Genomic DNA, 15,127 nt, shown 5'->3' with positions numbered 1-15,127 from the left:
AACTAAATATTTCTCTTCATCTTATTCTCTTCTGTTTATACTTCTCTTTTTTTATTTTTCATGCTTTCCTTCCTCAAAAGTTTGTTTTGGTTCTGACCACTTCTTCTCTTATTCAGCCCTCCTTTTCACAGCATTGCCCCTCTCCCCAGTGCTTTAGCCAGTTTCTTCTCCTACTTCCCTGTTGCGAAGATGGATTTCTATACACAACTGAGTGTGTGTATACACGTACATAACATACATACATGTGTGTGTATATATATCTATGTAAATATATGTGTATGGATGGGTGGTAGCTAGGCAACACAGTAGATAGAATGTCAGGCTTGAAGCCAGGACTCATCTTCTGAGTTCAGATCTGGGCTCAGAACTGCTTACTAGCTATGTGACCCCAAGCAAGTCACTTAACCCTGTTTACCTCAGTTCCTCATCTGTAAAATGAGTTGGAGAAGGAAATGGCCAACCACATCCACTTTGAAATATCCATCAGGCACTTGGTGATATGATATTGTAGTTTAGGGGAGAACCTAGGTCAGGATATAAGGATCTGTAAGTCACTTACGTAGTTGATGGATACCTCATAAGTTTCTATGGGGTTATTGTTAGTGAGCTAGTATAGAAAGAAAAAAATAAGATGGAGAGATTTTCAGGATACTCATATTTAGAAATATTTGGTAAGTTTGACAGGTAAGGAGACTAATAAGTAATCAGATCGGCAACAAGAGTTCTAGGAAAGAACACTGTCATAAAAACCCACAGGAGAGAGAATATCCTAGGATAGAGGATGGTCATCAGTGCATAATGCTGCCAAAAAATCAAGAAAAAATGAGAATTGAGGAAGGACAATTACATTTAGCAGTTAAGGTACCATTGTTCACTTTTAAAGGAGTCATTTTCATTGAGAGTGAGGTCAGAAACCTAATTGCAAATGGTTAAACATAGAGAGAGAAGAGAAAGTAGAGATAGTGAGTATAAACAGTTTTTCTAAAAGTTCTGCTTAGAAAGGGACAAGAGAAATAGAATGATGGCTTATTCAACAGACATTTAATACCACCTTCTCATAAGAAAAACTAAATCTAGTTTTATTGAAATACCAAGCCTTCTTAATTTAAACTTGAAAAATACCAACAAATATGAAATTTCCACACACAAACAGTAAAAAAAAAGGATTATGTACAAAATTATGAATCTTTTGTACAGCCTTTTTAAGTACATATTATGGTTAACAGGGTAGTACTGGCATTGAATAGTGCTGGCACTCCTTGTCCAGGCCCCTTTCTGAACTTCCTTCTGCCTTGTTTTATGTATTTAAAAATATTTCATTGAAACTTTTTTCTTTTCTTTGTTTTTGCATTCCTCACTAACCTTTCATTCTTGCCAAATGACATTCCACTTCTCAATAACAGCCTTATCTTGTATAGTCAAGCAGAGCAAGTTCAAATATAAGTCATTTCTTAAGTCTTTCAGGTTGTTTTTCCTTTTAAATGTCTCATTCATTGTATAAATTGTTCTCTTGATTCTTCTCATTCGCCCAGAGCCATTTGATGGATATGTGTTCACATTTGTCTGAATCAATCCTTTTCATTTTTCATAATGCAAATATATACCATAATTTGTTCTGCCATTCCCCAATTGATAGGTACTCATTTTATTTCTGGTTCTTTGTTACGACAACGACAAAAATATTTTAAAATATTAAAAATATGTATCTCTTTGGTTTACAGGATTGATACTGCTGGGCACCACAATTTAATAGTTTTGAGAGCATAGTTCAAAATTACTTTCATGATAGTTGAACCAGTTCCCAGGTACATAGTGTACCTACTCTCTTATAGCATCCAGAACAATTGTCATTTCATTTTCCTTTTTACTTTTGTCAGTTTTGATAAATCCGATCAGTGAGAAATGGAATTTTACGTTTATTTTAATTTGTGGTTGTCTTATTAGTAACTTGAAGTATTTTTTATGGTCATTGGTAGCTCTTTTATGAATTGCCTATTCATATCTTTTGACTATTTATTTCCTGTGGAATAAATTTTAATTTTATGTATTTGGATAAACTCCCCATATATATTGGATAACAGACATTTACCAATGAAATTTGTTACAAAAATATTTTCCCTATTTAAGCCTTTCCCTCTTTATTCTGAATTGATTTTGTATAAAAAAATTTATTTTATGTAACCACAATTGTTCCTTTTTATTTTTTATGGTCATCTCTATTGCTTGTTTGGTCAAGGAGTATCTTCCTCTTCCTCCTCACATACATCTCTAGTTATGAAAGTCATTTCTTTCCCTTTTTAAATTTGTTTAGGTTATGGTCTCTTATACCTAGATCATATATCTATTTGGAGCTTATTGTGGTGTATAGTGTGAGATGAGTGTCAGCCTGGTTTCTCCCATTTAGCTTTCCAGTGTTCTCTGCAGTTTGTTGCTAAATAGCGAGTCCTAGTCATTTGTGTACTTGGGTTTTCCTGAGGTTATGCTACTATGTTCATTGTTTTCTGGGTCATGACTATATGGGATAAGTTATAAGGGTACTATCCTGTGATGATAATTATGATTTCAATTATTATAGGCATGGCCCAATTGTAAATAACTAATGAGTCCCAAACTTTGCATTCCTTTATCCTTCTAAAGAATTTTTTATACACATATTCATATAATTCCTGTGTGTGTCTTGATAAATGAACTCCCAAATATTTCACATATTATGTAGTTATTTGGAATCGAAATTATTTTTCCGTCTCTGCTGACTTTTGTTTGTAATAGGCAGAAAGGATATAAGGGTCTCATGGGTAACTTTTTTAACTTGCTATTTTGCTGAAGTTATTGTTTCCATTCATTTTAGCTGAATTTCTAGTTGTGGCTTTTTTTAAGTAAATAGAGTTAAGAGACTTACCCAGATTTCACACAACTGGGAAGTGTCTAATTGAACTCTGGGCTCCCTGACTCCAGGTCCAGCTCTTTATCCACTGTGCCACCTAGTTTCCTCTTATTTGGATTTACCAAAAGGAGTAAGAAATACCACCTATATATTTTTTTTCTTGTTTTTGAAGAACTCCAGGATGAAAAAGAGAATCAAAGCAGGTTTTTAATAAAACAAAGTATTGAAAGGAAACAAAATATCTGCAGAGAAAGTACTGAATGAAATTTTATGCACATATTCATGCACCGTTGACTTTTAGGCATAGATCTGAGACCTTAGATTTCACTGGCATTGTGAACTCTCAATGTAGAACTTCCTCTACTAATGCCATTTGGCACCTTCTATGCAAATAGTCTTGTTGCTTAGCACATAGAATGGTTAATTGACTTGCCTAGAGTTAGATAGTAGTATGTGTCAGAGACAGAACTTGAATCCAGGTTCTCTTGGTTCTACAGCCACCATTTTGTCCACTACCACATACTTCCTCTCATGTTGGTCTATGTTACATAAAAGTTTTTATATATTACATTACACAGTGTTACATAGTAATTGATAAAAGTGGAAGGAAACCTAAGCTACAAGGTAGTATTCCAGTAAAATTTTATGTATGTGCAGGCATGTGTATATATCCTTTTTGTGATGTGAATGTTAATATGTAGGTTGTGTAGCCATTTTCAATTAAATTTGATTTATGGTATAAGATTTTGATTTCAGTGATCCCAAACTTGAGGGCATAGCCAAGAGAGTGGAGAGAAGCCAGGAAGTTTCCTGAGCTCTCCTCAGTTTTCCTCAGAAACAACATTAAACCAAGCCTTTAAAAGAATTCTGGAGCCCCTGATCCTCGAGAAAAGGCTGTGGCTGCATCCTAGTATGAGAATGAACAGAGATCAAAAATCTGTTTTTGCCCAAGAAAAGCAAGACTTTGTCCAGCATTTCTCTCAGATTGTAAAAATCCTGACAGAAGATGGGATGGGGCATCCTGAGGTGGGAGATGCAATAGCCAGACTGAAGAGGTCTTAGAGTACAGTGCCCTTCAGGGGAAATACAGCTGAGGCTTGTCAGTGCATGGTATTCCAGGAACTGGTGGAAACCTGAAAGCAGGATGCTGACAGTCTACAGAGAGTATTTGCAGTGGGTTAGTGTGTGAAGCTGTTCTAGGCTTTCTTCCTAGTAATAGATAACAACATAGATGCTTCTCTTACCTACTGAGGACAGCCATGCTGATATAAGAAGTCTGGCATTGGCTTGGATGCCGTCAATGATACCATGTTGTTGAAAACCTGTATCTACCATCTGCTGAAGCATTACTGCCATGGGCAACCCTGTTACCTGAATCTCACTGAGCACTTACCAGACTAAGGTTGGCCACACCCTTGATCTTATCACAGCTCCTCAGGGCAAGGTTGATCTTGCCAGATTCACTGAGCAGACATAGAAGACCATTGTTAAATACAAGATATCTTTCTATTTACTATTTGCTGCTGCTGTGCTCCTGGCAGGCATAGATGGGGAGAAAGAACAAACCAACTCCAAGAGCATCCTTCTGGAGATGAGGGAATATTTTCAAATTCAGGATGATTACCTTGTCTTTTTTGATGACCCCAGTTTGACTGGCAAGATTGGCACTGCCATTCGGGAAAACAGATATAGCTGGCTGGTGGTATCTTCAGCTGGCATCATCTGAGCAAAGAAAGATGTTGGAGGAGAGTTATGGACAGAAAGGTTCAGAGAAGGTTGCCGAAGTGAAGGAACTGTATGAGAAACATGAATTGCCTGATCTTTTCACCAAGTTTGAGGAAGAAAATTATAGTAGATTCGGGCTCATTGAGAAGCATTCATCCCTCCTTCTGTATCTATCTTTTTGGAAATGGATCAGAAGTTACCAAGGAGTTGGACAGGAAGAGGAGTCCTGGGAGGGCAGGGCACCATGTGTAGAGTTGGTAGAGGATATACTGTCAATAAATTATGACTTATAAAAAAAGAATTTTCCAGTGCAAGATAACTTCAGGAAAGGTCTCTTTCACTTGGGTAAAAGGGCAGCATAGCCCAGCACAGGCAGTGTCTGGGCAAGCCAGTGGGAGGCTGTCAGCCAGAGCACAGATCAGTAACCAAGGCCCATGGTCCAGGCTAGGCATGTAAGTCGCACAGCTGGCCAATTCCCTGCTGTGATCTCCAGCCCCAGCACAGCAGGCAAAGTGCCAGCCCCAGAACCCAGGGCACAACAGGTACAACTGAGCCAGGTCACCCTAGCTCTGTGGGGCAAGCCTCCAGCCCCTGTGCAGAAAGCCAGTGACCAGACCCCTGGTCCCCCAGTGCAAGAAGCTTGGGACAGTGCCCCCTGTACCCAGGAGCAGAACTCAACTTTTAAAAATGAACAAAAACCCCAAAGAGCCCTGACCACAAAAAGCTATTGTGGCAACAGGGAAGAGCCAAACACAAAACTTAGAAGAGGACAACAATGTCAAAATGCCTACAGGAAAAACCACAAAGGGTCTCAAGCTCAAAAAGTTTTCTTGGAAGAGTTCAAAAAGGATTTTAAAAATCAAGTAAGAGAGGAAGAGGAAAAATTAAGAAAAGAAACAAGAGTTATGCAAGAGAATTATGAAAAAAGAGTCAACAGCTTGGAAGAAAGCAGAAAAATTGACTGAAGAAAACAACTCCTTAAAAAATAGAATTTGCCAAATTGGGGGGAGGGGGGGATCTGGAATCCACTGAAGGAAAAAAAAAACTCTTTTAAAAGTAGAATTGGCTAAATGGAAAAGGAGGCATAAAAAAATCCACTGAAGAAAATAATTCCTTAAAAATTAGGATTGGGAATGTAGAAGTTGATAACTCTATGAGACATCAAGAATCAATCCAACAAAATAAAAAGAAAATTAAAAAAGCAAAAAAAAAAATGGAAAAACAACTGATCTGAAAAATAGATCCAGGAGAGATAATTTAAGAATTATTACACTACCTGAAACCTATGATCAAAAAGAGAACCTGGACAGCATCTTTCAAGAAATTATCAAGGAAAACTACCCTGACATCCTAGAAACAGAGGGTAAAAATAATCATTGAAAGAATCCACTTATCACCTCTTGAAAGAGATCCCCAAATGAAAACTCTAAGGGATATTGTAGTCAAATTACAGAATTATTAGGTCAAGGAGAAAATATTGCAAATAGCCAGAAAGAAACAATTCATTTGTCAAAGAGGCACACAGTCAGGATTACACAGGACTTAGCAGCTTCTACATTAAAAGATTGGAAGGCTTGAAATATGATATTCCAGAAGGCAAAGGAGTTAGATTACAACCAAGAATCAACTACCCAGCAAAATTGAGCATAATCTTCCAGGGGAAAATATGAATATTCAATGCAATAGAGCTCTTTCAAACTTTCCTTATGAAAAGACCAGAGCTGAACAGAAAAACATCGGTAAAGGTGGATAGGGTGAAAGGAGAGAGAGAGAGGAAAATATAAATGGGAAAAAATCGGATGAAGGGAAATATACAATTACTAATCATAACTGTGAATGTGAATGGGATGAACTCTCCCATAAATGGAAGTAGATAGAAGAGTGGATTAAAAACCAGAGTTCTACCATATATTGTTCACAAGAAAGACATTTGAAGCATAGAGACACACACATAGTAAAAGTAAAAGGCTGGAGCAGAATATATTATGCTTCAGCTGAAGTAAAAAAAAAAAGGCAGGGGTAGCAATCCTGATCTCAAAGTTAAAACAAAAATAGATATAATTAAAAGAGACAGGGAAAGAAACTACATCTTGCTAAAAGGTACCATAGACAATGAAGTTATATCAATACTAAACATATATACCCCCAAGTGGTATAGCATCCAGATTCTTAGAGGAGAATCTAAGAAATAGAGTGGAGGGTCAGTGGAATAGATTAGGTACACAAGACACAATAGTAAATGACTATAGTATTTACTGTTTGATAAACACAGTGATTCCAGCTTTTGGGATAAGAACTCAGTATTTGACAAAAACTGCTGGGAAAACTGGAAAATAGTATGCCAAAAATTAGGCATAGACCAACATCTCATACCACAGGCCAAGGTACAGTCAAAATGGGTGCGTGATTTAGACATAAAGGATGATATCATAAGCAAATTAGAAGAGCAAGAAATAGTTTATCAGTCAGATCTGTGGAGAAGGGGAGGATTTATAACCAAACAAAAGATAGAGAATATTAGGGAATGCAAAATGGATAATTTTGATTACAGTAAGCTAAAATGATTTTTTTATGGACAGAACCAATGCAACCAAGATTAGAAGGAAAGAAAAAAGATGGGAAACAATTTTTACAGCAAGTGTTTCTGATAAAGGACTCATTTCTCAAATATATAGAGTTGAGTCAAATTTATAGTCATTCCCCAATTGATAAATGGTCAAAAGATATGAACAGGCAGTTTTCAGATGAAGGAATCAAAGCTTTATATAGGCATATGAAAAGAAAATTGCTCTAAATCTCTATTGATTAGTGAAATGCAAATTAAAGCAATTCTGAGGTACCATCTCATGTGAAATAGATTAGATAATATGACAAAAAAGGAAAATGATAAATGTTGAAGAGGATGTGGGAAAATTGGGACTCTGATGCACTGTTGGTGGATCTATGAACTAATCAAACCATTCTGGAAAGCAATTTGGAACTATGCCCTAAAGACAATCAAACTGTGCATACCCTTTGATCCAGCGATACCACTAGTAGGTCTGTATCCCAAAGATATAAAAAAGGAGAAAAGGATTCACATGTACAAAAATATTTATAGCAGCTCTTTTTGTGGTGGCAAAGAATTGGAAATTGAGGGGATGTTCATGAACTGGGGAAAGGCTGAACAAGTTGTGGTATATAAATATAATGGAATACTGTTGTGTTACAAGAAATGATGAGCAGGTGTATTTCAGAAAAACACAGACTTACATGAATTGATGCTGAGTGAAGTGAGCAGAACCAGAACATTGTACACAGTAACAGTAACATTGTGCAATGATCAACTATAATCAACTTAGCTATTCTCAAGCAATACAGTGATCCAAGACAATTCCAGGACTCATGACGGAAAATGCTATCCATCTCCAGAGAAAGAACTATAGATTCTGAATGCTTCTCAAAGCATAGTATTTTCCCTTTTTTGTGGCTTTTGCCTTTTGTTCTGATTCTTCTTTCAAAACAGTACTAATGTGGAACTATGTTTCCGTGATTACACATTGCATCCATGTCAGATTGCATGCTATCATGGGGAGTGGGGAGGGAGGAGAAGGAGAGCGAAAAATTTGGAAATCAAAAATTTTATAAAAATGAATGTTGAAAACTATCTTTACATGTAATTGGAAAAAATAAAATACTGTTTACAAAAAAAAAACTTTATCTCAAGCTGCTCCCATTGGAGGAGAAAAGAGAGAAATATTCTGGTAGGGATATATGGTTATGGATTTTGTAAAAATTCAGTCATATGAAAGTATTCAGATTTAAATTTAATATTTTGATGTATCTATGGTTTCACTAGCACAGATAATTCCTCGGTTTATAAAATTTGCAAACCTTCTGCTCCTCATTTAATTCATTTCAGTGCTAGAGTTCCTGATTATAATGGAGTCTCAAGGGTTGTTTTTAAGAACACAACAAGAGGCCTAGAATCTTTATTACCTCTTTGGTAGTACAGGTGATTTTTTTTTTTTGTAGCTGAGATAACCCAGTACTAGAAGGTTAACTGACTTGCCTTGAGTCAAAGAGCTAATTAGTGACCAAGACATAGTCAGAACAATGATCAAGTCACCCCCAATCCAAAGATGGAAACTTTATTATTAATTTTATAAGAATTCCAGGAGGCATGGCTTAGATAACAAGCTTTATTAATTCCATGTATAATGATTTATATTTGGAGATACAATTGAATCTTAATGATCTAAAATGCATGAATTCCTGATATTTATGTCCTTCATTGGCCATAAATAATAGCCCTTTTAGCAATTTGCAATTACATTATTGCATCTTAAAACTATTAATTTTTAGAAATTTTGTGTTTCTGCTCAGGTCTTCAAAAATATGCCCTTCTCCCATTTTCACAAGTTTTATAATCTACAGTAAAAATTCCAGGTGCTATTATAAAGCATTTAAAACAGGGTTTTTAAAAAATGAGGTTTTTTTCCCCCATTGAAGCAAGAACCAGGTATTACAGCCACATTAGGGATTAACAATTAGTACAGGTACGTATTAGGGATCTGTTTACATTTCTGTAGTAAAAAGATTCATTTGTCAAAGTGATATACAAGCCAAGGTCCTGACTACTAAATGCGATTGTCTAAAATTTAAAATTCTTTGGGTGCTGATGACTTTATTCAGGTTAGACCATTTGCTTCAATAATGCATGCTTACATACATAAATATTTACTTTGACAGAAAAAAGGCCGACAGAACCTATTTTGTGAACCTAATAGTTCTTGTGTCAGACATTAATTTTTTCACCATAGCTGGTATGTCACTAGACTGACATTAGATTCTAAGTTCCAGTTTTTGATAATATGCTTTCATGTTACTAATGGTTTAGTGATAATACTTCCATGGATCTGTCATCTCATCAGTATGAATTCTGTTCATCAGTGCAGATTACATCTCTTATCCGGTATTATTTTAGTCCATCTTCTCCCATAAATATTTCGCAGATGACCTACCCATTGTGCTTGTGGCCACCTTCTAAGTCTTCTTGCTCTTCAGAAGTCAATAAACATTTAATATGTGCCCATTATTTGCCAGGCATTTTTCTCTAAGCACTGGGGGTACAATACCAAAAAAAGTCCCAGCCCTCAAGGAGCTTTCCATTTAAGAGGGGAAGACAACATACAAAAGAAGGCTAAAAAGTGGTAGAAGGGGAAAGTAGGGAAGAGATGGGAGAAATGATGGAAACAGCAAAGAAATCCAAAATGGGTACAGCTCAGTGGGAAATGAAATGTCTCTTCTGTTTCCCATCCTTAAATAAAGATTGAAGAGCTTATGGCTCCACCCTCCAATCAGAGGGGAGAGGATATTGATGAGGTATAAGTGCCAGGACTGATTGGATATTGCAAGACAAGATTCCCAGTGATGAGGAAGGCCTGGTGGAAAAGCCAGAGAATTTCAAAATGAATGCAGCTGGTGGGAAATGAGATGTCTAGGAGGTGCCAGTTTCCGGGTGGCAAAAGAGCCCTGGGCTCTTCATCTTTTATACCTTACTATTATTACATTTCCTTTTTCCTATCATACATTTCTTGAATGATATTCTGTATGTCGCATATTATATATAAATGACCATTGGAAAAATACTAAAACTAGCACTTGCTCTTACTGTGATTTTTTCTGTGGCATTCAAGTTCATTGAATCAACTCCCATTCTTCAGAAATAATATTGTTGGGGCAGCTAGATGGCACAGTGGGTAAAGCTCCGGTCTTGGAGTCAGGAGGACCTGAGTTCAAATCCAGCCTCAGACACTTGACAGTTACTAGCTGTGTGACCCTGGGCAAGTCACTTAACCCCAATTGCCTCACCAAAAACAAACAAAAATATTGTTCTGGGGTTCATGACCACACAGAATCGCCATTTGTGTTATTTTTTTTTTATTATTTGATAATAATGTCAGTGCAAAGATGAGTATGGAGGATGAAGAGTACTTGCCCTTACCCTGATTGTCTCCATGGCCTTTGAGTCACTTGAAAATTTCATTCTTCAGGAATTATACAGCTTGACACTGACTTCAATACAAAGACGGGCATGGAAGGAGAAAAGTATGTTGAAATCATGATTTATAATCAGCAAGATGGTGGAAGAAAGTAGAAAATGAAATTGCAGTGGGGTAGAGCAAGCTAGAGGAGAAGAGGCTTCAATGTGAAGTCTGAACTGCAGAGAGGTAGCAGGGGCTTAATATATCACCAATTAAATGAAGCTAAAGGTTTAGCTAAAAAGGAAACATTTGCCTCATATTAGTAAAGGGAAAAGGTTCGACAGTGAATCAGGAAGACTTATTAAAAAAAAACTAAATAACTATTAGGTATATTGAGAAAAAAGACTGAAAAATAAGAAGGCCAAAAAAAGCTATGTTTTATTCCATAGTTGTTAAAACAAGAGTGCGACTCAAAACAACAACAGAAAAAGAATCAATAATAGATTTTTTTTTCTCTTTTTGTTCGTGAAGTCTTCTGTTAGCCACAGATCTAACAAGTGTTATTTTCCCTGCTCCACTACTTTGCTTATGATATCACCTTTATGTCAAAATCATGCACCCACTTTGAACTTTTCTTGTTATATGGTGTGAGATGTTGGTCTATGCCAATTTCTGATTGACTGCTTTCTAGTTATCATAAGAGTTTTTTGTTTTTGTTTTTGTGTTTGTTTTCTTTTTGTCAAATATTGGCTTCTTACCTCAGTAGCTAGAAACCTAGGGTTTATCAAACATGCGGTTACCATGTTTATTTGCTCCTGTATATTGTGTAGCTAATCTGTTCCACTAATCAGCCTCACCTTTTCTTATTTGGTACCAAATTGTTTTCATGATCACAGCTTTGTAGTATAGTTTAAGATCTAGTACTGCTAGGCCCCCTTCCTTTTTGTTTTTTTTTTCCGTTGATTCTATTGGTATTCTTGCCCTTTTGTTCCCCCTGATAGATTTTGTTGGGGTTTTTTTATACCTCTATAGAGTAATATTTTAGTGGTTTGATTAATATGACATGAAATACTACATTTAGGTAGTATTGTCATTTTTATTATATTGTCTTGGCCTGCGTATAAGGAATTATTCTATATAGTAATATTTTGATTAATATGACATTGAATATGACATAAAATGCTACATTTAGGTAGTGTTGTCACTTTTATTATATTGGCTTGTCCTACGTATGAAGAATTATTTCCTCCGTTACTTAGATCTCTCTTTATTGGTGTGAAGTGTTCAGTGATTGTCTTCATATAGTTCCTCTGGGTGTGTGTGTATTTGTATCTTGGCAGGTAGATCCTCCACCAGAGTCTTTTGCTTCTTACTACTGCATCTGTTAATCTCCCCTTCCTTGTCTCCTTCTACCTTCTCTTAACCCCCTTCCCTCTTACTTTCCTATTGGGTAAGATTAATTTTTGTACACGGCTGTGTACCCATATTTATTCTTCACTCCTTGAAACATTTCACACGAGAGTGAGGTTCAAGATAAATAATTGTGTAAATAATGGAGAAACCCTTCAAAATTGTGAAGGTTCTGACAAAAGAAAATGGCATATTTGGTACTCAAAAATATAGAAGTAGGTAAAAATTTGCCAAAAGTGAAGCAAAGAACAACTTTCAAAGACCACATAAATGCCATAAAAGCCAAATCAACTAATTTTGAAGTTAGCATGGGCAGATGTAAGTTAAGAAATGTAGCTATTTCAGAAAAGCATTGTAATTTTTTTTCAAAAAAGACTTAATATCATACTCAAGAAAGTAGTAAAAGAAAAATACCCAGAAGTTTTGGAAATAGATGGCAAAGTCCAAACTGATAGACCACATGAGGCAGTGACTGAGAAAAAGAAAAAGCTTGACACTTTAAAGTAACATCATGATTAAATTTCATAATTTCGTCACCAAGTAAAAATTTTTGTGAGCAACTAAGAGACATGACTTTATTAACAACACCCAATTCAAATAACTCAAGATGGCTTTTCCTATAAAAGAATTCAAGGAAAATTTTGGAGTATATTGTTCCAAAATTCAGAGTTGACAAAGGGGTACCCTAGAATGACATAACCTTGCAAAGGTGAACTACAGTGTAAGTGAAAATCTACTTCAGTTAGAGAGAAACATTTGATTCTTTCCTGGAAGGAGAAGGGGAACAAAAACAAAAATGGGGATTAGCATTTGATTTGAAAACATATCAAATAATAGAAACAATGAAAAGGAAAATAACATTAGAAAGAAAAGAATAAAAGAATGGAATTAATTCTATAATGTTCTTTGAACAAATATATGCTATTGTACAAAAAAGACTCATTGAAAGGTTTTTAAAAAATTATTTGTTTTAATTAGCTACAATCTGCCTTCTCACTTGCTTACCCTACCCCCTCCTTATTTGAGAATATAAGAATAACAAAACTAAATGAACCATGTATTGTCAGTCAAAAAAAATCAACATTGGCCAAATCCAACAAAAAATATTTCTTTCTTTATTCTAAATCCTTCATCTCTCTGTCAGGAGGTAAGTAAAATGTTTCCTTGTTAGTCCTCTGGCATGCTGATTAGTCATTGTTCTGATAAGAATTCAGCAGTATAATATTCCATCATATTTATATACAATAACTCACTCATCCGTTTCATATTTCCAATTTTTGCAACCTCAAAAAAAGTTCTAAATATTTTATGTACAGCCTAAGAGTTTGTTTCATTTAGGGCTGATCTCTCCCTTAATCTACTCTTCTTCTAATTTCCTTTCTCCTTTTCTACCCTTTCCCTCCTGTTTTCCTGTTGATTTAAATGTATTGCTTTATCCAATTGTGTATGCATGCGTTGCATATGTATGTATTTTTCCTTCTTTTGATCAGTTCCATCTTCTCCTTGTTTCTATAGATATCTGCTTGGTGGAACTTGATTGTGTGAGAATTTTTCCTAACTTACCTTCTCCTCCAGCACCTCTTCCCTTCTTGCATGCTTATTTTAAGATCATCAAGACATAGAACCTACACCTTAGCTTTATCTAATTGGATTCCTATCAATCTAGATGATGGGGGTTCAGAGGAGCCAAACATATAATCTCTACATGTTTGAATATAAGCAGTTTATCTTTGATCTCTTCTCATTGTTCATTCATTTTATGTTGCTCTTTACTCCTGTATTTGAACTTCAAAATATTTCCATAGCTCTGGTCTTTTTGTTAGGAATGCTTGGAAAGCCTGTATTTCATTAAAGGTCTATTTTCTGCCCTATAACATCATACTCAGTTTTTCTGGATAAGTTATTCTTAGTTGTTAGCCAATTCTCTTTTTGCTTTCTGGAATGTTGTGTTCCAGGTCCTCTGTTCTTTTATGTTGCTTTATAGTGCTGCCAAATCATGTAGGATATAGACTGTGGCTCCTCAGTACTTGAATTCTTGCTTTCTATCTGCTTATAGTATTTTTTCTCACCTGGCAGTATCGATTTGGACTGTGACGTTCCTGGGAGTTTTCATTTTGGGTTTCTTTTAGGAGATGAGAGGTGGATTCTTTCTATCTCATTTTGCCCTCTGGTTCTCAAAGATCTAGGGAGTTTTCTTTTAAGATTTCTTAAAATAAGATGTCTAGTCTGTCTCTTTCTGTCTCGCTCCCTCTCCTTCCACCACTTAAAATGTTTCCCTCCTTAATCTGTTTTCCAGGTTAGGAGTTTTTGCTATGAGAGACTACACTTCTATTTTTTCATTCTTGTCACTTGGTTTTAATATTTCTCTTTGTCTCATGAAATCATTGACTTCTGTTTGATCTATTCTTATTTACCTGGGGTTTGTTAGTTGGGCAAAGTTTTGTTCTTATGCTAAGCTGTTAATTACCTCTCCATTTCTTTCTTCTATAGAGTCAGTTTCTTTTTTCAAGTTTTATCCTCAACCACTCTTATTCCATTTATATATTTTTTAAAAATTGACAATTAAAAAAAACCCTTTTGCTTCATCTCTTCCTGTGATTCTAGTTGAGTTTGTACCCAAGCTGTGTTTTTCTCTGAGGCTTTACTTATAGATGTTTTGAAGTCATTCTCTTCTTCTGGATCTGTGACTTAAGCATTCCTGCCACTGTAATAGCTCATTATGGCAGAGTTCTGTGTTTATTTGCTCGATCTCCCATCAGTCTTCCTTACTTTGGGTTTGATGTTAGGGCTGGGCTCTGCCACACCTCTGAATGGAAGATCTGGGCTGGTCCTTCTGCAGCTGCTATCTTGAAGAGCATTGTTTTAGTCCAGGATCTTAGGGATAGTCTAGGGATCTGTAGGCCTTCACCGATCCCAAAATGGTCTAAACCTGGGCAAAGTCTGTTGCTGTTCCCTGCTTAAAGGTCTACAAATTCCTGACCTGGGTTTGGGTATGTACAAGAATAGACTCTGCCCCTACCAGCCAGCTAGTTCTTATCTTTCCCCATCTTAGTGGCCTAGTCTAAGTCTGGAGGTGGCCCAATCTGGGTCTGGGACCTCCTCTTGACTTAGTGCGCAGCCTCTCTGTGAGTGCTAGAGTGCT

The 15,127-nt window shown here is 36.1% G+C and overlaps 1 protein-coding gene and 1 pseudogene across 1 annotated transcript in view; both read left to right on the top strand.

Annotated features, from left to right (window-relative positions):
• MEI4 (meiotic double-stranded break formation protein 4) overlaps window positions 1-15,127 on the top strand; it is a 205,754-nt gene that overhangs the window by 49,209 nt on the left and 141,418 nt on the right. The window lies entirely within an intron of this gene.
• Window positions 3,797-4,902, top strand: LOC110217693 (farnesyl pyrophosphate synthase pseudogene; annotated as a pseudogene).

This window comes from Phascolarctos cinereus, unplaced genomic scaffold, assembly GCF_003287225.1.
Source record: "Phascolarctos cinereus isolate Bilbo 61053 unplaced genomic scaffold, phaCin_HiC Scaffold_5;HRSCAF=322, whole genome shotgun sequence".
Lineage (NCBI taxonomy): Eukaryota > Metazoa > Chordata > Mammalia > Diprotodontia > Phascolarctidae > Phascolarctos > Phascolarctos cinereus.
This window is presented reverse-complemented; position numbering and strand designations above follow the sequence as displayed.